This window comes from Podarcis tiliguerta (assembly GCF_965153285.1).
Source record: "Podarcis tiliguerta genome assembly, chromosome: 2".
Classification (NCBI taxonomy): domain Eukaryota; kingdom Metazoa; phylum Chordata; class Lepidosauria; order Squamata; family Lacertidae; genus Podarcis; species Podarcis tiliguerta.
Genome location: NC_139535.1, coordinates 84,521,886 through 84,543,632, shown reverse-complemented (window position 1 = coordinate 84,543,632; position 21,747 = coordinate 84,521,886). Strand labels below are relative to the sequence as shown.

Below are 21,747 nucleotides of genomic sequence, written 5' to 3'. Positions count from 1 at the left end.
TTCCATTAATACAAGACCAAATGTCTAGTAAGTTTATAGACTAATCTTGTTGACAAGAAGTTAAAGAACCATGATGCACTCTGCCTTAAGTATTAAACAAAGATATTCTATGAGCTGGTTAAGCAGACAAAGACATATAAAACAAAAGGACTGCTTTCTATTCATTGAAAATGCTTTTTCCTCCATAGCCAAACAATTTATTGATGGTACCGCTAATATTAAAACTTCTAAAGGCTAACCTTAACACCAGCTTCCTAAATCTACACTAGCATCCTTATTTTTCAAGTGATATGAAATACATAACATCTGAGGCTAAACTATGGTTTAGCACTGCAGTGGTACCTCGGGTTAAGAACTTAATTCGTTCCGGAGGTCCATTCTTAACATGAAACGGTTCTTAACCTGAAGCACCACTTTAGCTAATGGGGCCTCCTGCTGCTGCCGCACCGTCGGAGCACGATTTCTGTTCTCATCCTGAAGCAAAGTTCTTAACCCGAGGTACTATTTCTGGGTTAGCGGAGTCTGTAACCTGAAGCGTATGTAACCTGAAGTGTATGTAACCCAAGGTACCACTGTATATGGGCAAGCCTCAATGAGCCCAAGTGCAGTTCATATGCTCCCTTCTCCTTTTTCCATATGGCTGGGAAAAGGACTGTGACAGAGTTCAGCTGCACTTCTACAGAATCCCAGCTTACTGTTTATGTTCAAACCAGAGATTTGTACAAGACACATTGGCCTGGCTCACACAACATAGTAGGGCAAACTACGACTTACCAGGACCAGACTGTGTGAGTGTGTGGGCTCCAGGAAAGGAGCTCACAGTTGTTTTGCTCCCCCCTGGTCCCTGAGTTGAGCTAAGCCAAGGTTTGGCTAAGCATGTTGACTGTACTGATATGTATGATATGTATGGTTAAGCTCTTTCCACACTAACCATGAGCTGTAAAACAGCAATAAAAAGTAGTAAATGGGACAAGTATCTATATATTTGTGGCGGCCTCCTCCCAATGCACATTGTGTGACATCACACACACATGTTAGGCCCCATGTTGGGTGCAACTCGGCACCTCTGGCTGAAATTCTTGCACTGATGGAACAACTGACATAGTGCAGTGCTGAGTTCCTCCCATACACCCAAGATTTATTTAATAATAATAATAATAATAATAATAATAATAATAATAATAATAATGGAAGCTGGGCTTATCCCGAAGTCATCTGTGCTAGACGCTAGATACTGCACAGTGCACAGCATATATGAATCAATGGCCTTGTGGATCTGTAGAAAAACGCACAACTGCTCTGCACTTCCTGATTTTTGTTGAAATGCTATTCGTGGAAACCCTTCTGGCTGCCATGAAGGTCTTCAACATACTCTGTTTCTTGCAGCTGACATTCTGCAAACTGGCAGGACAAAGCTTCCCGAGCAGAAAATAGTCTAATTGTGAGGCAATTTTAACAATTTAGGGTCATAATCTGTTAAACCATTTAGCCCTAACAATCTCATACTGTCAGTGTGTTTCTTTCTTAAGACTGAGCAGACGCAGCTCTCTGGTTTTATGGTTTAATACAGTCTGTGCTCACTAATCATTCTTAGCGGAATCAATACAAATCCCAACATAGAATGTTCAGATCCCAGAATGAAAAAGGCAGCAATTGTATTAATCCTGAAAGACCCACTGTAGAAACGAAGGCCTTGTGATATTCAACTGCCTCAGGACAATTAGCAATACATATATATATTTGAGGCCACACAGGTGTGTCTCAAGATGATATAATCATCTCACAAAGAAAGACAGCTTAGGCACAGTAAGGGATGCTCATCCGTTTGTAGTTAATCACCAGGGAGATGACTACTAAATTAAAATAACAACATAACTACAGGTGACGTGATACTTTACTAGACCGCATTCACTAATACATAAGGGAAAGGATAACAATCCCTAAGCCTACTGGAGCAAAATACTGCTTCAGCAACCTTAAATATGAAAACAGATTAGCTGTGAAAAATGAACAGCAATCTATGATTAGACAAATCAAGGAGATATATATATATATATGTTTCTTCTCAAACAATGATCCATGGAAACTTCAACAAAGATTCTTTGCAGTACATGAAACAATATGAAGGGAAGAGGAGAGCGGATCTTCAAATATGAGTTTCAATCAAGAAATACAACCTAATTAGCAGAACAATTGAAATCAATGAATGAATCAGCCAAGAGGCACCAGCTCTGAGGTTGATTTTCTAACTATTCCAGAAAGCAAAAGAGATCCATGGTACCCAAATGACAAGACATCCACCATAAAGTACATAACTTAATGTGATCGCACACTTCCCCAACCGATAGCCACAAATCTGGGGTGCCCTAAAGGTTAGGAGTGTTATGACCTCCCAGGAATTTTTCACTGCTAAGACACACACTCTCCCCCATATGGTAGAGTTTGGCTCTCATCATGTACAGTGGTACCTCTGGTTATGTACTTAATTCGTTCCGGAGGTTCGTTCTTAACCTGAAACTGTTCTTAACCTGAAGCACCACTTTAGCTAATGGGGCCTCCTGCTGCTGCCACACCGCCGGAGCACAATTTCTGTTCTCATCCTGAAGCAAAGTTCTTAACCCGAGGTACTATTTCTGGGTTAGCAGAGTCTGTAACCTGAAGCGTATGTAACCCAAGGTATCACTGTATTACACTTACGAAGCACAGCACCAAGTCAGGTTCTTCTCCTGAGCTCCAAGTTCTCATCTCCCAAGAAGCTTATGGGAACATTCTTAGAATCATACTACTTGGAAACAGCATTAAAGCTCAGTGCTGGAGAAGATGAATGGCATTTTTCATGTTAACACTGGAATGGAAGCACCCAACAAATCTCAGCTATCCTCCCAACCATGGAGAGAGGGAATCGAAATGGGGCGGAGATCGTTCCTCAAGTTGTTCTGATTTATCTGAGGTACCCTGTGCTAATGATCCCTACTTCCTCTCCAAGGTCACGAGGGAACCCTGGAGGTCACAATGTTCTCCAGAGGGTAGCAGAATACTCACCATGTTGAACATAAATGCATACATCTGACCTATAATACAATATGCTCTTTTACAGTGGCCTGAAATAATTCTGTCAACACTGGGCTGAATGATGATCCTCAACATCTGCCCAACTGTCACTGACTTGAATACAGAAACATACGCAAAAAATCAACAAGACAAAACTGGATAAAAAGTGAGTTCAGACATAGGCAGGGATTCTGGAAACAGACTGACAGTGTAAGGTACTCAAATGAAATGTGGGCATAAAATAAGAGTGTAAGAAGAAGCTGCAGGTCATATTTTTATGTTATATTTTTAAAACGGAACTCACAAAATTCTAGTACCACATTATGATCAAACCACAAACAACTCATCTGGGGTCCCATTCAAAATCTGTTGAAATACAGTTCTGTAACTGTTTCTGTAGCATAAACATTTAAATATTTCACTCTGAATAATAATTAGAGTCATAGAAATAACTGTTACTGAACAGAAGAGGGAGCAGTTTTATCAGTCAGGCATACTGTGAATCATGCATGTCAGGGTAGATCAATGGAACCATTCTTGGCAAGAGTTTGCATAAATCACATTTATTATGTTCAGCCCGCACTATGACGAGGAAAAAACTAATGTTTCTTTACATGAAGATACACAGTAAGTATTTTTTTAAAAGCATAGTCAAATTTATACATTAAAATAAGCACTCCACATTAATAAGCAAGCTGATTACAAATACTGTACACACGTAAAAACATTTGCCACAATACTATGCACACTGATGCAGTACACAGACTCAACTGAAATAAATGAAATCTATAAAAAAATTAACCAAGACTAAAATGACACCAAAAGGGTCCAAGTGTTATGAACAATGACTTGATCACTGGAACTGAGATCATTTCTGAAAACATTCACAGAGACAAACTCCACTTTGAACAAAACACCCTATGTAATACAGACTGCACTATTTCATAGCATAGATGGATCCTGGACAGTACCCCATATTAAACTGAAGTATAGGGAGTTTTCTGTAAATCTCAATGCTGAGCTTATCCATTTCCTGTCTCACTCCTTAATCTCAGTGAGAAATGAGTCCCGGCACCCTCATTGGTCCACTAAAAATATGAACAATTCCCACACACTACATGAATTATTCAATATATGCACATATATTCTGGGGTGTATGGGGTAGGGTGGTAGATAGATAGATGATAGATAGATAGATAGATAGATAGATGATAGATAGATAGATAGATAGATAGATAGACAGACAGAACAATGTACGCACACTGTAGAAGTATAGGTGAGCATAGGGCTTGACTTTTAGACTTATGTATATTAGATATGTTAAGGGACGCGGATGGCGCTGTGGGTTAAACCACAGAGCCTAGGACTTGCTGATCAGAAGGTCGGTGGTTCAAATCCCAGTGACGGGGTGAGCTCCCATTGCTCAGTCCCTGCTCCTGCCAACCTAGCAGTTGGAAAACACGTCAAAGTGCAAGTAGATAAATAGGTACTGCTCCGGTGGGAAGGTAAATGGCGTTTCCGTGTGCTGCTCTAGTTTGCCAGAAGCGGCTTAGTCATGCTGGCCACATGACCTAGAAGCTGTATGCTGGCTCCCTCAGTCAATAAAGCGAGATGAGCACCGCAACCCCAGAGTCATCCGCGACTGGACCTAATGGTCAGGGGTCCCTTTACCTTACTATATTAGATATACTTTAGCATACAATTTTGGATATTTTAGTCAGTTTTCGAATACCCAGCAATGTAGGAGCAGCTTGAATGCAAAACAATGCTCAATATAAGAGTCAATCCAGTGACAGCAAAGCTTAATCATGTTACAGCTGTCAGATTCTGTGTATAAATCCACTTAAAATGGATTCTTCCTCTATCCCTAGTGAGGAAACACGTGTCTGAATGCCCTGTTCAGAGAAATCGGCATGTTAGAGAGAGAAAATCTAGGTCAGATCCCTTTTCTTTCATATGCTAACTTTTCTTGTCAAGGGAGATTTATGTGTGTTGGGGGGTGGGAATTTAAAATGTGATTCCTGCACTCCTTGCAGTCTGAATGCAGTGCAGTCTCATGTGGGCTGTGCTGTGGGCTATTTTTAAACAGGCTGTTCTCAATTTGGGAAATCAGGTTAACTTTATTTTGAGGGGAACTTAAGAGACTTGGTTTTTTTCATAGAGTAATTAGCACCTTTCAAGCACCTGTGCAAATGTCAAATTTCAGAGCTGTGGACACTTGCACTTTGGGGCAGTTGTATGCAACCAATGTGTGCATCCTGGGAATCCTGTAAATAGTGAGCAAATTTCTGAAGGGCAAGAGTGCAAGCTGGCTGCCATTCTGTCACGAAAATAGCCACACCTGCAGCTCCAGGGTCTCTTCTGAAGCTGAGAGTCTAAGCTATATCTTGACCTTGAGTGAAGCAGTGAGCTCCCATTGCTCTGTCCCAGCTCTGTCCCAGCTTCTGTCAGCCTAGAAGTTTGAAAGCATACCAGTGAAGGAAGATAAATAGGTACCGATGCTGTGGGAAGGTAAACGGCGTTTCCATGAGCTCTGGCACTTGTTATAGTCCTCCACGCACCAGTAGCAGTTTAGTCATGCTGGCCACAACCCGGAAAGCGGTCTGTGGAAAAACACCAACTCCCTCGACTTGAAAACAGAGAGGAGTGCTGCACCCCATAGTCACCTTTGACTGGACTCAACTGTCCAGGAGTCCTTTACTTTACCTTTACCTTTTACCGGAGCTCTATGTGCAGAAATCTAAGAGGGTCTGCTCCATTAAGCAACGGAAGGCCAGACTTGTAGTACAGTTGTACCTCGGGTTACAAACACCTTGGGTTACAAACACTTTGGGTTACAGACTCCGCTAACCCGGTAGTACCACAGGTTAAGAACTTTACCTCAGGATGAGAACAGAAATCGCATACCGGCAGCCCAGCGGCAGTGGGAGGCCCCATTAGCTGAAGTGGTACCTCAGGTAAAGAACGGTTTCAGGTTAAGAACGGACCTCTGGAACGAATTAAGTATGTAACCAGAGGTACCACTGTATAACATCTACCGTTAGTCAATCTGGAGGCCTCACTCTGACTGCCAATCACAATAACTAATGGTCCACAGGCATTTTCCTTTCTCTACCTAACTAGATACCCGAGACCAATTTTCATACAGTCCTGGGTTAGGCCCCTGACTCAGAAAGTGCCATTTCAATATCTGCATACCCCATTATTCTCTACAATGAAACTAGAGTATTGCTGAGAGTGGAACATTCCTAGGGGCACCACTATCAGCCCCCATTCTTTATTATTGCCTCTCCCTCACTAAGGGATATTCCAACACTAAGAATATTCCAACTGTTCTGACATTTATTACATGATAATGATATTTATTTCACTGCTCTAAAAAACAAGTTGTTTCTTATTTGGCATTTGGGAGCTCAGAGCCCTAAGCACAAAGGGTCCTAAATTGCATGGGAAGCCTCACTTCAGGCCTTCCTCTCTCAGTGCACAGAAGGTGGTAGAATGAGGTGATGTGGGTACAACAAAGTTTGAAGGCCCTGCTGTTACTGTACTTTTAATGGGTTTGTAAACCATGCAGAGTCCTGCGTCCTGGCCAGGCCATAGCTTTCCTGACACATTATTTGGACTGGAGCTGCAACCTTGGAAGAGACAGCGTGGCCTTGGTGGGTCCCAAGACTCAGCTACATTGCCAAAGCAAGAACACTTTATATGTTTATGCATTCTAACACTGTGACACCAGATGGTGCTGTGGAGTTCTGTTTTTGCTTACTCGATTTCTCACACACAGTTTGACACACTTCTTTGACGGGTCTAGATCCAGAAAAAGACCCAGTTTGCCACACACCCACACATTGGCACACGTGCAGACACACACAGGCCGAGAGCCTCAGCTGTGCGCCTGCATTCTGGCTAGGCCTGCATTAAACATGCACTAAACAAATACAGTGGTACCTCAGGCTACATACACTTCAGGTTACATATGCTTCGGGTTACAGACTCCGCTAACCCAGAAATAGTGCTTCAGGTTAAGAACTTTGCTTCAGGATGAGAACAGAAATTGTGCTCCGGCGGCGCGGCGGCAGCAGGAGGCCCCATTAGCTAAAGTGGTGCTTCAGGTTAAGAACAGTTTCAGGTTAAGTATGGACCTCCGGAACGAATTAAGTACTTAACCCGAGGTACCACTGTAAACAAATTCTTATTTTCCTGATTTCTGAAGTTATGTTCTGGCAATCTATAAGATCCAGCCCTGAAAGATCAGAAACATTCAATTTTGTGCACAGAGAGAAAATCAAGGAGGCTTGAGATTTTTAATCTCATACTTACCTCTCATCATTCACACACACACAAAGGAAACAGGGGGAGAGAAAACACTTGGAATAGGTTCACTCTTCTTCACTGCTTTTTTTTTAAATAAAACAAAACAAAGAACATTAAAGCAGTCTTTTCTTCTTTAAATAGCTGGGAATAACACTTCCCCTAGCATCTCAAACTTCTACGCATTTACTCATCTGCAACTACTGCCAAACCCTAGAGCAATGGGAACGCTCAAGTTCTGTGCAGTGATCATGAGAAGTGGATAAGACACTCGTACACACGTAAACTATGCCAAGTTCTGCAGTCAGCAAGACGAACTGGTAAAACTGCATTATGAAACACTTTGTGAATTAATCCGTAGGAGTAGATCTGGCTTCTTCAGTAGGATAATAAGTTTATTCTTCATTTTCTGCCTTGCCTCAAGGAAGCTTAAGTCATATTTTTAGCAAACTGACTTGGTCAGCCACAGAAAGTTGATTTCCTAGGGTTTCAGAGGGAAAACACCAACTGACTATGTTTCAGAGCATCCTTGACTCAGTAGATAAACTGACTAGAGGCTTTGAAAGCAGTGCGTGGGTGTCTTTATTCAGTGGCACTGTGCAGGGCGTATCAGCCCTACTGCTATGCAGAAATGACTATGTAACAAAGGTTCTTCTGTCATTTCTCAATGGTGCCTCTTCACTTGGTCTACTGCAGGGGTCAGCAAACTTCTTCAGCAGGGGGCCGGTCCACTGTTCATCAGACCTTGTGGGGGGGCCAGACTATATTTTTTTGGGGGGGATGAACGAATTCCTATGCCCCACAAATAACCCAGAGATGCATTTTAAATAAAAGCACACATTCTACTCATGTAAAAACACACTGATTCCTGGACCGCCCATGGGCCGGATTTAGAAGGCGATTGGGCTGGATCCGGTCCCCAGGCCTTAGTTTGCCTAACCATGGTCTACTGGCTTCATGCTAATCCTGTTGAGAATGACACATTGTACTGGCCTGCATACAAAATCCCTGGATTGTGCACTTAAATTGGAAGATGAGCATTCCACCATCACTTTCATTCGCATCAGCTTTTCTTTAGCAATTCTGGAGATCTCCCCACTTATATTGCCCATTGCAGAGTTCTCCAAGCACTGCCTAGTTATGGACACAGAAGCTGTACAGCTCTGTGAGCAGGAGTGACCAGGGAAGTTGGAGTGGGGTTTATTAGAGGTGTTCCCATTTTCAAGCTGTTCCGATATTTCTGACCATGTTAATGAAGGGACAAAAGCATTTTTTGCACTCTATCAATGGCACTCTATTACCAATGGAGTATAATCATATAATCCTTATTCTGTTTGAAGATGCAGGAACAGCTAACTTGCCCAACAATCTCCCCACCCCACCCCTTTTTCATTTTTACTGTCTAGCTTGATGAAGAGTTCTGGGGAATTTGAAGCTTGTACACTAGCCTGAGTAATTTTGGCTGGCTTAATAAAGATACTGCCCTAAAATGGATTTTGGGGTTTATTAATACTATAAGCAGTCAGGTTATAGTTATTCTGTAACTATAGTTATTATGTAACATGTCCACAAAAGAGAAGCATCTCAAAAAGGAGAGAGAAGCACAGTGCTATTTTTCCAGAAAAAGAGGAGCTGGAACTCACTATGAACGCCTCAAGGCTGTTGTTCTCTTAGAATGGCAATGGAGCCTACCTGAGGGTGCCAGAACTGAGTTCCGGCAAGTTCTGACCGAAGAGGAAAAAAATACTAACATCCTGTCCAAAACAGAACAGGAAAGCACTGGCAGCAAAGTAAGAAATTGCTAGTTCTGGGAGCTTTTCATTGTCATTTCTGGGAAAGCCTGGGAGCAGTAAGGCCTATTACACCACTAGGTTTTTGCAAACCTGCACAAGCCACGCAATTTGGCAAAGCTGCAAAACTAAGTGGAAGTAGGTAGGGAGCCAAACATGCTCCTTGTTCAGGTGCAATTTATTCTAGGGCCAGCCTTAGAATACCCCTCCCCCACCCCTGACTTTTTTTCTACTTGAGGGCGGCTTTATTGATTTTGGACCTGTGCCTGTCCTACAAACTTCGCATTCTTCTTCACCTGTTGCAAAACTCACCAGAAACCCTTAGGCACTGCCAGGAACCTACAAAGAACCTAATCCTACATAGTGTTGGTTGCCAGTTCATTCCGGAGCCCTCACTCACATTAATGTTTAAAGCCCTAAACGACTTAGAGCCCAAATATCTGAAAGGCAACCTCATTCCCTATAGATGCTCTTGGGCGTTAAGATGATAAGAAGAGGTCCTCTTTGTTCCCAGAGAGATGTGCCTGGCCTTTTCATTACGTAGTTTTCGTCAGATACTGAAAACACACCTGTTTACTGTGGTCTTTGACACTTGTGATAGAATTTTTAAGACCTGCTATTCTCTTGACTGCATTCTATTTCTTAATAACGCGTTTTTAAATTGTTGCAAACTGATCTGGGACTTCATGGTGAAGAAAACTAGCATGAAAACTTTCATGGCAAGAAAACTAGCAAATAGCAGCAACAGAAGCAACAAAAGCAGCCTTGACACATCACTGATGGATTTTGATAGGATTTAACATAACCATGTAATAATCAACATCTTATTGGTGATTGATAATTCTATTTAGAATTTAGAATTACAAACTATAGTAGCATAAATTGTCTTGTCATGCGTTAAACTCTTGGAATATCCTCCATTCCACTCATGTTGACTTCTTAATATCCTTCATCTCACTTAGGGGAAGAGAGAATCCATTATTATCAAAGCCATATGCACATACTCTGAACTCCGAGTTCACTGAAGCCCCTTGACTATGCCTCAATAAAGGAATCCAATCCATATAAGGAAAGAGAAAGAATTTCAAAAATCTCCACCGAGACTAGGAACATTGCCTAAAGCCATCATGGTTTTATAGGTAGCAGCAATCTGTAAAACAGCACCTTTTCACTAAGATTATCTGAAATGCCTGGTCAGTTTTTCATTTATTATACACTCCTAGCCCACAGGGAGGCCAGAGCTTCAGGACATTTCAAAGGCACTATCATTCAGATAATAGATTTTAAGCTCCATTTCTCTATTCTCAACCAGACTATTTCAAAACACCACAATTTGTACATAATAAAAGCTACCTGTGCTCTTCATTGTTTACTACCTTTCTAATGATGTTATAGGATGATGATAATTTAGACTTGCAGGTAATTGACATTAAAAGAATGGCATGTCAAAACAACATTTCTGTAACTTTAAATGCTTTTATAACAATACACCCAAACCAAGCTGTTAGTCAATGCTGTCACACATAACCCACAGGAGGTCTGGAGGGTGGCAAAATGAGAACGGGCCTTTTCAGTGGTGGCTTCCAGCTCGTAGAATGCTCTCCCTAGGAGACTTCACCTGGTGCTATCATTACACATTTTTAGGTGCCAGCCAAAACTTGTTTTATCTTTTTTCATTGTGTTAATTGTTATGCTTTTTAACTGGTTTGTCTTATTGTATTAAGGATATTTTAATGATCTGATGGAATTGTTATTGCACATTTTCATTATGCATGAATTTTATCATTCATTTTCTAGTTGTAAACAATTTAAAAGCCATTTTGTCATATATGCAGTTTATATATGCAGTTTATTGTATTTTAGTGTTCTGTTGGAAGCCGCCCAGAGTGGCTGGGGAACCCAGCCAGATGGGCAGAGTATAAATAATTTATTATTATTATTTATTATTATTATTATTATTATTATTATTATTATTATTATTATTATTAAATTTAAAAATACAATTATAAAACAAATAAATGTTACAACAATAAAACAAGTGTTAAAACAATTGAAAACAGTCCCACTTCTAAAAACAACACAAACATTTAAAATCAACCAATTCCACCAGTCTCCTCCCTTTTAAGGTACCACAATAAAGACTAAACAGATACCACAAAATCTGTTGATTGGCATTTGTGCAGTTGCGTACGATAGATACTGTTTTAAAGAGCACATTATTCACAATAAAACATTTAAATTTAATGCCACATTTACATCTCTGTAGGAAAAAGCTCTCAGTGTAACAAAAAATAGTACACTTGATTCATTCCTTGATTCTCTAATATGTGCTCCAATTCAGCTCTGAATAACCCTTTGGAGTGGAGTGTTCATCTGATCGCAATGTTATTTATATTTATTAACTATAGAGACAAAACCCCACCACCCCATGCTACCTGTGTGTTTAGAAATCATAATGACACCATGATTTGGCCCATTCAAACATTTTGGAATGAACAATAATGTAAGGATTTGTTTTGTTTTGAAGTAACAGCTGGGAAAATCTAGACCACATGTTTATTGCCAGAACCAGGACGAAAACTGTAGGAAAAATAATATTTCAAGAAACAGAGGATGCCACACGCTTATGCTAGGAAGCATGAATGTCTGGAGGCTAAAAGTGGCTGACATTGAAGCTTCACAAATAATGATGTCCAAGCCTGACCCCTTCACTTTGAGGATACAATAACTTCTTTTAAAATATAGTCAGGGTGTTTCAAACTACAGCAGCATTTGGCTGAATTTTCACTTAAGAGTTCATTGTTTGTATTAAGCGTTCATATTTTAAGCTGCCTTGAGCATTGTTTTAACTGTGGAATGGCGGCATACAAATAAAACGATGATGATGATGATGATTCTGGGTAGATGTTTATCACAATTAAGACGAGAATGAATACGAGTGAGGAGCAGCTTAAAACATTTTGAGAATAGACACAGTAATTAGTAGTGGTTGGTAATAGAAAATGTATCAGAAGCAAAATTAATATTCTTGAATACAAAATATGAAAAAAGTTGAGAAAAGGAAGCCCAATAGCAATCTTAAAGGGGGAGAAGGGTAAACTCAAAGTGCTATATATTTATTCAAGTGACTTCAATATACAATAAATTGTTGGGAAAGTTATAAACAACTTGTAAGGGTAGGTAGAAAAGAATCCATGGAGAACAGTTCCTGTGCAAAATGCACTGTTCTGGCCTCTTACATAATTCTGCTTCCAATTCCACAAGGTTTGCACACACAAATGGCTCTTGTAGGTTATGCCTATTAAAACCAACTTGGGTAATGAATACAGATGCCTCCGTATGATAAGAAAAGGCTGTCCCATCTTGATCACTGTGATCCTCTTGGCCTTCCCCCCCCCCCCACCTACTTTCACTTACCAGTGGCACCAGTTTGATCTTCTCTGTCTGCCCCCTCTTTTATCTGTTTTCCTCACTTTCTCCTACCCTATCAAATTCATTATAAGCTACCAGTATTTACTTTAGTATTTTCTTTCTCTTTCTTCCGTAGTTCTACTATAAAACATATTGCATGCTTCAGTCCTCAGGGACAAGTCATTTCTTTAACCCAGGATATCCAGTTCTAACTCCTTTACAGGCCTTTCCCAACAATATACTGCTGGGATTCGCTGCCCCCCAATATTGCCAAACTTTTAAAACGTGTCCATTTGTCTTGGCTTTTTGTACCTGTGTTGTCTCCCTTAGCCTCTCCATCACCTTTTCTTTCTCATCATATTTTATGTTTCATTTATGTCAGGGAACTGCCATCGGCAGGACAGGAGGTGCCAAGGCTCTCTGAGGTAGAGAGAGACTTGACACCTGAAGAGGGAACCAGTAGGGGGCGAACAGGAACGTCAAGGGAAGGAGAGTCGGAGGAATGGCTCAGAGATGCTTCCAGTGAAAACAGTGGGGAGGTCTCAGGACCTCCTATAGGAACACCCGTTCCTCGGCGGAAACTGTCACGCAGAGAGTCCAGAAGACGTGTTTCCGTTAAGGAGCTTTTATGTTGGAAACGTTTCCGAAAGCAGCCACTTTCGGATTCTGCTAGCGACTGACGCAGCCATGCTGGAGGGGCTCCGTCACAGGCAGAGGTTTGAGAAGCTGTTCAAACTCTGAGGGATTGCAATTTACACACAAGCAGCTCTTCATCCCATCACAGCAATCCGAAAGTCACCGACAGCTAGCTTGTGCCAGGGAGAGGCATCATGAGCGAACCAGCAGGAACCGGAGGGGCAGCTGGAGGAGGTCCAAGCCTGGAGGAAAGGTATAGGACGTTGGAAATCCAGCTTGCCTTGCAGACGGCGAGGCTGGAAGAAAGGAGGGCTCAGAATGCAGAGAGGGGGAGGGAGAAAGCCACCCCACTCAACAGAAAGATGCCAGGATTGGTGCAGAAATTTGGGGGGGACCCCAGGAACTACCATGCCTTTAGGACAGAGATGCAATATGCTCTCAATCTGCAATTCAATGACTTCCCTGATGAGGAATCGCGAGTGGCTTTTGTAATTAGCCACCTCGAATCAGGGGCGAAGGACTGGGTTAGACCCTTGATGGCAGCAAATAATGAGATCCTAAAGGACGCGATGAAGTTTTTTCGTGCCATGGACCTGATGTTTTCCAGTGACATTGAGCAGGGAGGGGTGCGAAGGCAGTTAATGGCTTGCAAACAGGGGAACCGGACTGTCCGTGAGTACTGGACTGAGTTCACTATGTTGATTCATCGATTGGGGTGGGACTTGGCTTCTGAGCCCATTCAAATGCTTTTCGAAGAAGGTCTGTCTTCGTCCTTGAAAGATGAACTTTCCCGGAACCCCAGAGCAGAGTCTATGGACCAGCTGACTAAAGCCGCGCTAGCCATAGGAGCGCGCCAGGAAGCGAGGGCTTTGGAGAAGCGGGAGGGGAAAGGAGAACGTTGGAGGGAGCTCCGCATTCCAGACATTCCAGAGCAGCCTTTCCCGCCGGCAGAGCCGATGGAAGTGGGAACAGCGCGTGCGCGCACAGTTTCAAACATCGGTGAAGGGCGGAAGAAAGAGGGAAAGGGCGGGAAGAAATGCTATCTCTGCCAACAGCCAGGACACTTTGCCAGAGTCTGTCCACGGAGAAAGGAATGGCAAGGCATGGCAGGAGCTGTTGGGGGAGAGGAGGAGGAAAGCACAGAGCAAGTAAAAGCCAACGCCTGGCTGCCATCGGGGCACAGCAGCCAGGCTCAAAAGCAGTGAGAGTGCCCGCACCAGAACCTCCCAGACCTGCTCTAGTGATAGAGGTGTTGCTAGAGCTGCCAAATGGACACCCCCTACAGATCAAGGCCCTGCTGGATTCAGGCAGCTCCTGTAATTTCATGAGTAAGGAGTTCGCAGCTGAGCACCAGATACAAACCCTCCCCTTAAGTAAACCCCTGCAGGTAACCACGATTGACGGCAGAGAGCTGTTGGGAGGAGAAGTGAACCAACAGACAGTTCCCATGATAATGAGGGTGGCAAGACACACCGAGAGGATAGCGTTTAATGTGGCCACATTGGGAGGAGCTCCCATTATTTTGGGGATGAGCTGGCTGGCACTACACGATCCTCTAGTGGGCTGGCACCAGAGGGTGGTCTCCTTTGGGTCGGCGCATTGCCTGGAACACTGCAAGCAGGGGAAGGATCCAGGGGGAGCCAAGATCACCTTAGCTGGGATGGAGGTAATGAAGCAAGGGGAGGTGCCTCCGCAATATGCAGATCTGAGCAACGTATTCAGCGAAAGAGAAGCGGACAAACTGCCGCCGCATAGACCCTTTGACTGTCAAATCAACCTACTCCCGGGGGCTCAACTCCCAGTGGGCAAGCTGTACGCCATGTCAGACAGGGAGATGCAGGAGCTGAGGGAGTTCATTGACAAAAACCTGAAGAGGGGTTTCATCAGAGAGTCCCGAGCGGTGGGGGGCAGCCCAGTGTTTTTTGTGGACAAAAAAAACACAGATAAGCCGAGACTTGTAGTGGATTTCAGGGCCCTAAACGCCGTGTCGGAACCCCTGGCCTTTCCTATGCCCCGAATTGATGACATTCTGACCAGGGTGAGGAAGGGGAAGATTTTTACAAAACTGGACCTGCGGGGGGCGTATAATCTGATACGAATAAGGAAGGGGGATGAATGGAAGACCACCATGTTCACCCCTTTGGGAGCATTTGAATACCTCGTAATGCCCTTCGGTCTCCAAGCCGGCTCCGCATGTTTTCAAAGTTTTATCAACCACGTCCTGGGGCCGTTGCTCTACAAGAATTGTGTGGCCTTTTTGGATGACGTGTTGGTGTATTCGGAAAATGAAGAGCAGCATGTGAGGGACGTGAGAGAAGTGTTGGGCCGGCTGCAAGCCAATCAGCTGTGGGTGAAACTGGAGAAGTGCCAGTTTCATGCCAAGGAGGTGGAATTCCTGGGGTACCGCCTGTCAGACCAAGGATTGGCCATGGATCCAGGCAAGGTCCAGGCGGTGCTGGAATGGAAGACACCGAAAACCAAGAAGGATGTGCAAAGATTCCTGGGGTTTGGGAACTTTTATCGGAAGTTCATCAAGAATTTTGCACACTTGACGGCGCCCATCACTGACTGCCTCAGTAGCAAGAAGAAATTTGTTTGGACGGCGGAGGCGGAGAGAGCTTTTGAAGAACTGAAAAGGGCTTTCGCTTCGGAAGAACAACTTCTGCATGTGGACCTACAGAAGCCCATGAGGGTGGAGACAGACGCGTCAGACAGAGCGGTGGGGGCTGTGCTTCTTCAGCCGGGAAGAAATACGTCGGAGTGGAGACCGTGTGCCTTTTTCTCGAGGAAGCTGAATAAGTCCGAGCGGAACTACACGGTGTATGACAGGGAACTACTTGCCATTCACGAAGCGTTCCGGAGGTGGAGACATTTATTGATTGGGGCACAACACAAGGTGCAAGTGTGCACCGACCACAAGAATTTGGAGTATTGGAGAACAGCTCGAGTACTCAACCAACGGCAAGTGAGATGGGCACAGGAATTTTCCAAATTCCACTTCGAGATTTGTTATGTACCAGGCCCAGAGAACGTCAGGGCGGACGCTCTCTCATGCAAACCAGAGTACTTGGAAGGGGAGGGGGCAAGCGAAGAAAGACATGTCATTCCTGAGGACCGCTGGGTGTGTGGGGCGGCGCTGGTGGGGAAACGAGAGCTGGTAGAAGAAACGGAAACTGACGAATATGCCCAAAATAAGCTCAGAGGCCTCAGGGGAGAGGGTGAGAGCCCGGAGGGTTTTGAAGAAAGAAATGGGGCATTGTATTACAAAGGGGCACTGTATATACCAGAAGGTGAATTGAGAGGGAGGGTACTCAAGCAGTTGCATGATAGTCCCACGGCGGGACATTTTGGACAACACAAGACCATGTGGATGGTCACCAGGGAGTTTTGGTGGCCCAAGGTGAGGGAAGATGTAAAGGAGTATGTAAGAGGGTGTGACCAATGCCAGAGGGCCAAGGGGGAAAGAAGGGCGCCGGCAGGGTTATTGGAACCACTACCCACGCCAGAACGGCCTTGGGAGGCGGTATCAATAGATTTTATGACGGATCTGCCCAAATCCAAAGGGAAGACGGCCATCATGGTAGTAGTGGACCTGTTAACTAAGATGTGCCACTTTGTAGCATGTTCACATGCAGTCACAGCGGAAGAAACGGCGAAGTTGTTTGTAGAACACGTCTTCCGGCTGCATGGCGCCCCCTTGAGGGTTGTCTCGGACCGCGGGAAACAATTTACTTCCAGGTTCTGGAGGAAGCTCATGAGCTTGCTGCACGTGGAAGTCAATTTTTCGACGGCCCGGCATCCTGAAACCAACGGGCAGGCGGAAAGAGCAAATGGCATCCTCCAACAATATCTGAGGTGTTATGTCAATGACAGAGGGAATGATTGGGTCGAAAAGCTGGCGCTGGCAGAATTTGCCTACAACAATGCGGAGCATGTGTCCACAGGGATGAGCCCCTTTTTGGCCAATTACGGGTGTCACCCCAGGGCATTCCCGGGGGAGGGGGGCGAGAGATGGAGCGTCCCAGCGGCCGAACATTTTGTAGAAGAGATGGAAGCGATCCATCGTCAGCTTCAGCTCAACTTAGAAAGGGCCAAGGCTCAATATAAGAAGCAGGCAGACAAGAACAGGAGGGAAGGTGAAACCATAAGGGTGGGGGATCAGGTGTGGTTGTCCACCCAAGGGTTGCCGTTCAAAGGGGGTTGTAAGAAATTAAGACCCAAGAGATTGGGACCCTTTGAGGTCATTCAGCAGGTCAACCCAGTGGCTTTCAAACTCCGGTTACCCAACCACATGAAATTGCATCCAGTGTTCCACAGGTCATTACTGTCACCGTACAAGGGGGGAGGTGAAGGGGAGCACACCAGGGGACCGGTCTTGGAAGAGAGGGAAAGCAGTAACCATGTAGCGGAAATCCTCGATTCCAGGTGGAAGGGCAATCAGGTGGAGTATTTAGTGGCGTGGGAAGGGGAACCGGAGTCAGAAAACACCTGGGTGACTGCAGAGGAGGTCAATGACGAGGTTTTAACAGAAACGTTCCACCAAAGATTCCCGCGGAAACCACAGCCGGTAGCAAGGTTTAGAAGGGAGTATTTCGGCACCACAGACGAGGAAGAGGAACTGGAAGGATTCGCGGAGTCGGAGTTGGAAGAAGGAACGGACTCAGATGACGAGGAGTACCGAGAGACTAGGAACCACAACGAGTGGAGAAAGGTGTTCGAAACTTCAGACGATGAGGAAGGTTCTTTCCGGGGTTTTACCTCCTCACAACCCGTAGGGGAGGAGACGGGAGGGGGTGAAGGGGGCCCTGGAGGGGAGGTGGATGTCAGGGAACTGCCATCGGCAGGACAGGAGGTGCCAAGGCTCTCTGAGGTAGAGAGAGACTTGACACCTGAAGAGGGAACCAGTAGGGGGCGAACAGGAACGTCAAGGGAAGGAGAGTCGGAGGAATGGCTCAGAGATGCTTCCAGTGAAAACAGTGGGGAGGTCTCAGGACCTCCTATAGGAACACCTGTTCCTCGGCGGAAACTGTCACGCAGAGAGTCCAGAAGACGTGTTTCCGTTAAGGAGCTTTTATGTTGGAAACGTTTCCGAAAGCAGCCACTTTCGGATTCTGCTAGCGACTGACGCAGCCATGCTGGAGGGGCTCCGTCACAGGCAGAGGTTTGAGAAGCTGTTCAAACTCTGAGGGATTGCAATTTACACACAAGCAGCTCTTCATCCCATCACAATTTATATTGTATATTAATTCTGCACGAAATTTGGCATTTAACAATGTATAATAAATTAATAAATTGAAACTGTTGGTTCTTATTTTATCTCTTTTGAAGAAATAAGCTGGTTCTTGAGCTGAGCAGCAACTTTCCACAGGGAATAAAAAAAGAGCAATCCTTTCGTTTAAATCCCAACAAAACAATAAAAAAATGAGTGAAGACAAATAAGTGGTTGATAATAAATTTACTGTCCACACATGATTAGATACTTGCCTGTTTTCCATTTTCCACAAAACAAATCCTGTTATTTGCAGACATACACATATTTATTACATCACATGTGAAGCATTAAGCGGCTTTGGAGACTGCAAAGCTGTATAACAATATACAGTAACTCTCCTTTTATGGAGCCCATAACGTAACAAGCCTATGAACTGTGCTCATAAAATATACAGATTCAGTAAATTCTAACAGAGGTTTATGATTTCCTAGAGGGGAAAATCTTCATGGGAATAAACAAGAAGATATTGCTTGAGCTGAGTTCTATAACATAGAGGCACACTGTTCTCAAAAACTATCACACCTAGTACAAAACAGCTCAAGCTGTTTCAATTGGTCTAACAGAGTACTGGATTAAAAAAAGTAAACAAGATTAAGTGTAACTTCTGGAGTTAATGCTCATGTGCATATTTTAGGTCGCATTTCACTTCTGGCTAGCCTCTAGGAAATACCTCCCAGAAGTCTTTACGGCTGTCACTATAGTTCCCACAACACCAGCTGTATGTGTTAACACACTTGGTGGATTATCCAACCCATGCAGGTACTCTGTTTTAAAGGGGGGAAACCCATGCAGACCTTCCACCAATAAGAACCAAATGCAACCAATGGCATGTACAATCAGACAGTATAGGGAAATTTATGTTTTTATTCATGAACTAGTAGAATTGAGTTTTATTTGTGGATGGTTTATTAATATTTATATTAATAGCATTTTGGTTCCAAGAGATATGTCTCAAATGGTTAAATTGAATTTGAACAGGCTGATAAAGGAGGTTTCCAATGATCTGGAAAGGCGGTCATCACTTAAATTTAGTATTTGGGATAAGGTTAGTTCAGTTAAGATGAATATTCTGCCACAAATAATATACATACTTGTAGTATTTCACTATATATTACCCAAGCATGTTTTCAAAATATTAATTTAGCATTATTATTAATAATATTTAGGGAGTTTATTGGGGGTAATTCTCCACTTTATTTTTAACTTGATAAAAGGCTGCTGTCAATATCAGATTTTAATTTTCCAGATACTAGTTTATATCATAAGGCATATCTGTCCCATGCACAAATCAATGGTAAGTTTTTCTTGCTAAGAATATCCCATGTGGAGTAATTTTAGTCATGGATTATTTAACACCACCATTTGGATATCTATATTTGAGGTCTACGTAAAAGGTAAAAAAAAAAGTATAATAAAAAGAAAGTACCTATACCAGCTTCAGTTTTAGCAACCAGAGAGATGTGGTGTAAACTGGGTTGTCACTTACAAACTGACCCATAAGATCACAAATTAACTTTATGGGGTAATCCAGAATCGAAAGCAAGAGGCAACCTTTTTGTGGAAGCAATGAGCTGAATGTGGGACAGATTATATATATATATATATATATATATATATATATATATATATATATATATATTAGATGAGCTGATAGGTTCAGATGGATAATTTTTTGTCATTTCCAATTTTACAGTGTAAATATCGATTTCAATGAGAGCAGAATGGCAGTATCTTCAATTACAACATCTGTTGGTGTCTGTTTCTGGCCCATTCTCCTTTCAACACGTCAGCATCTTTTAAACTGTTGAATCCTTACAAAATGCTAAACTTATAACTGCTTATAAACTTAGCACTGCTTATAAATGGATATCATTAGGTAAATTTTCATGAACTCAGATAGGTGTGGAATAACGAATTAGAGCCTTAAGAATGGAAAACTGCTTTAGAATCTATACAGAATGTTTCCTTGGACTTGTAATTGAGATTCAGTCACAAAAATTAATAATATTTAGAATATATTGGACTCCACAGCATTCGCCTAGGAAGGTACTGCCTAATACAAATAAGATGTTGGCATGGTAATGCTGAGAATGCCTCACTGAGGCACATAATAAGGACTTGTCTAGTAGTTACATGCTTCAGTTTTGTATCAGCGAAAACCCTAATATTTGCACATGTTCATACAGATTTAAATTAGATTCCTGTAGTATAGCGATTAATGGCAGGATAATCAAAGTGGATTTTGTAAAGCCTTTATGGTTGCTAAGAGCCTGAAAGGATAAATGCCCACCATCTATCACACAATGGTCTGAGACCCTCTCTGCTTTGACTACATTTCATCTATACGTTAATTTCATGTGGATACCTAGTTGGACAACTAGACAGCTGTTATTAATTCTTTATATATATATATATATATATATATATATATATATATATATAAAACTTAAAATGCATGCATTGATAGTCACTGTATGCATAATGTGAACTGGTTAGTATTATTCATGTATTTCTTTTTCTTCTTTTCCTTTCTTTAATCATTCCCCCCTTCCTTTTCTTTGTTAAATGTGCAAATTAAAATGTAGCTTTTTAAAAAAGAGAGCTATGCATTTTCAACTGCACTTATTCCCAGTAAGTGTGTACTGTACCCTTCCTATTTAAAATATTTATATGACACCTTGATGCATGACAAGAAGACTCCAAGGTCACGAGAAAGAACGTTTAACTTGAGTCAGAGCCTGGGGAATCAAGAAAGTTGATGGAAACTTCTTAAGAAAATGGTGGTGTATACTTATAAGCCAAAACCAAATCTTGGCTATTTATTCAATTAAAGGACTAGAAAGGAGTCTTAAATCACCTTCTGGCCCAACTCATTATACTAAAGAAAGTCCAACCAAAACAACTTAAATCGTCTGATATTGTTAGTTGATACGTTTTCAAAAGTTTGTATCTATGAGGAACCTACAACAATCCCCTCTGAAAATGAGAATCATTACGAATTCTGAATGACAGCACTATTAGTTCTATTGTTGGCCTTTTACCTTTCTCATGACATTTAGTTGAATTTCCTTCAATTGAAGCAAATTACATCTCTTACCATATTCAGTTACCATAGAGAGAAAGATTTATCAACTCCTTCTGTGGACAGAACTATGCTAGTTGCTAACGAGCAACGCATCCAAAGATACCAAGAGAAAGTGACTGGGAATGGAGGATCTGCAGGGAAATAGACACATGCCTAACTTTCCCCCACTTTAATTTCCACCTTCACTGTTT

At 42.7% G+C, this 21,747-nt stretch overlaps 1 protein-coding gene across 5 annotated transcripts in view; it reads right to left on the bottom strand.

Moving 5' to 3' along the window:
• B3GNTL1 (UDP-GlcNAc:betaGal beta-1,3-N-acetylglucosaminyltransferase like 1) overlaps positions 1-21,747 on the bottom strand; it is a 162,087-nt gene that overhangs the window by 47,570 nt on the left and 92,770 nt on the right. The window contains exon 1 of one of the 5 annotated variants that reach the window (XM_083428429.1): positions 7,372-7,774. The exons of the other annotated variants lie outside the window; for them this stretch is intronic. The gene's annotated coding sequence lies outside the window, so the exon portion shown is untranslated. Of the gene's footprint in view, positions 1-7,371; positions 7,775-21,747 lie in introns of those variants that run through there. 5 annotated transcript variants of the gene reach the window in all.